Raw genomic sequence first — 2,059 nt, forward strand, 5'->3', positions numbered from 1 at the left:
TGTTAAGGCTTAGATGATACTAACAAAGGGATGGTTGGCTCAGCTTGTGGAGGAGCACTCATGGAAAAGAGCAGTGAGGAAGCAATGGATCTTTTTGAAATGCTAAGTCAGCATTCCCAACAATTCTGCTCTAAAGGGAGGCGAGGAGTAAAAAGTAAAGGCATGTATGAAGTAAACCTCAATGGTGGATGTCCAAATCAGATGACTGCTGTGGAAAGGAAGCTAGATATGATTGTCAAAGCCATGACTGCTCAGAAAATCTCACCTCTTCAACATGACACACAAAGTCCAGGCATGTGCTATATGTTCCCATTTAGATCACACTACTGAGACATGTCCGTTATCTCCATTTGCAGATCAAGAAGAAGTGAATTATATGGGACAAAACAATTTCCCCCATAAGAACAATCCGGACTCCAAAACCTACAATCCAGGGTGGCACAACCATCCCAATTTCTCATGGAGTAACAATCAAGGACAGGAGAAGGGTCCCCAACAAGCTAGCCAACCAACTCAAGAGTCAAAGTTGAACCAACTGGAGAGTATGATAGACACCCTGGTGACTTCACAATAGCAATTTATGATTGATCAAAAACAAATCAATACAAGGGCCGATCAAGCGTTCCAAAGAACCGATCAAGCCATCCAAAGACTGGAAGTGCAAATGGGGCAAATGGCAAAGGAGCTAAGTGAAAGAAAGCCGGTTGAATTTCTAGCCCATACAATACCCAATCCAGGGGGTCACCAGCAGTTGAAAGCAGTCACAGTTCTGAGAAATGGCAAGGTCATAGGAACTGAAGAGCCATCTCAAGCATCTCTAAATGAAGCATCAACTTCCCAAGTAAACAAAACGAAGAAGGTGAATGCACAACCCTTCCCTCAAAGGTTAGTCAAACCCAAGAAAGAAAAACAACTCATGGATATCTTTGAGACCTTGCGGAAAGTAGAAATCAACATTCCTTTATTAGATGCAATTAAACAAATTCTTTCATATGCTAAATTTTTAAAGGATTGTTGCACTAACAAAAGGAAGTTTCAGGAGCATGAGACTGTGGCCTTAACAGAGGAGGTAAGTGCAATTTTGCTAAGAAAGTTACCACCAAAGCTAACAAATCCGGGTAGTTTTACCATTCCTTGCAAGATAGGAGGCCATCTTTTTGATCATGCATTGCTGGATCTGGGTGCAGGGGTTAATTTGCTGCCTTACACTGTAAATGGAAAGCTAGGTTTGGGGGAGCTTCAACCCACCTCTGTCACCTTGCAATTGGCAGACAGAAGCATCCAAAGACCAAGAGGTATACTTGAGGATGTGTTGGTAAAGGTAGGTACATTTATTTTACCTGCTGATTTCATTGTGTTGGATGTGGAAGAATCTCCTATGCCATCACCCTTGCCTATCATCTTAGGAAGACCCCTTATGAGAACTGCTAATACTACAATGGGTGTGAAAAAGGGTATTGTTAGTATGAAGGTGAATGGTGAGACAATAGTATTCAAAATATTTGATGCAATGAAATTACCTCATGATGATTTAGAGTGTCTTGATGTTTGTATGATCCAAAGTGTTAGTGAGCCAGTTTTGCAAGACCCACATAAAGATCTAGTGAAGACCCCCCTCACTCATAAGTTCACAAGGTAGGACATTGGGCCAGTCCATGAAAATGTTATTGAGGACATTAGTGGAGTAGAGCACCCCCTTGAAACCTTTCCACCATATCCAAATGCTAAGCGAAAGCAGTAGCTGCATGAACGAGACGAATTGAGGTATGAAGCAAATGAAGACTCGAAGCTCCACAAGAAAAGACCCAAGGCTTATCATCATAGAAAGTGTGTCAAGAAGGAGTTTTATGTGGTACTGAAATTGTTGACCTATAAAGAAAGTCCTGTCCCTGCACCACCAAGGGCACTTAAGCCACATTTTGTGCAGTTCGAGTGCAACTCTCCGCACTAGTAGCACTATTGCTACAAGGAAAAGCGTTTGAACAGTCCAGGAGCTCAAGCACATCTACTTAGAACAGTGGTACTGAGGAAACTGAAGACGGAACAAGTGTGCTTCAAT

The sequence above is a fragment of the Corylus avellana genome, chromosome ca7, assembly GCF_901000735.1.
Source record: "Corylus avellana chromosome ca7, CavTom2PMs-1.0".
Classification (NCBI taxonomy): domain Eukaryota; kingdom Viridiplantae; phylum Streptophyta; class Magnoliopsida; order Fagales; family Betulaceae; genus Corylus; species Corylus avellana.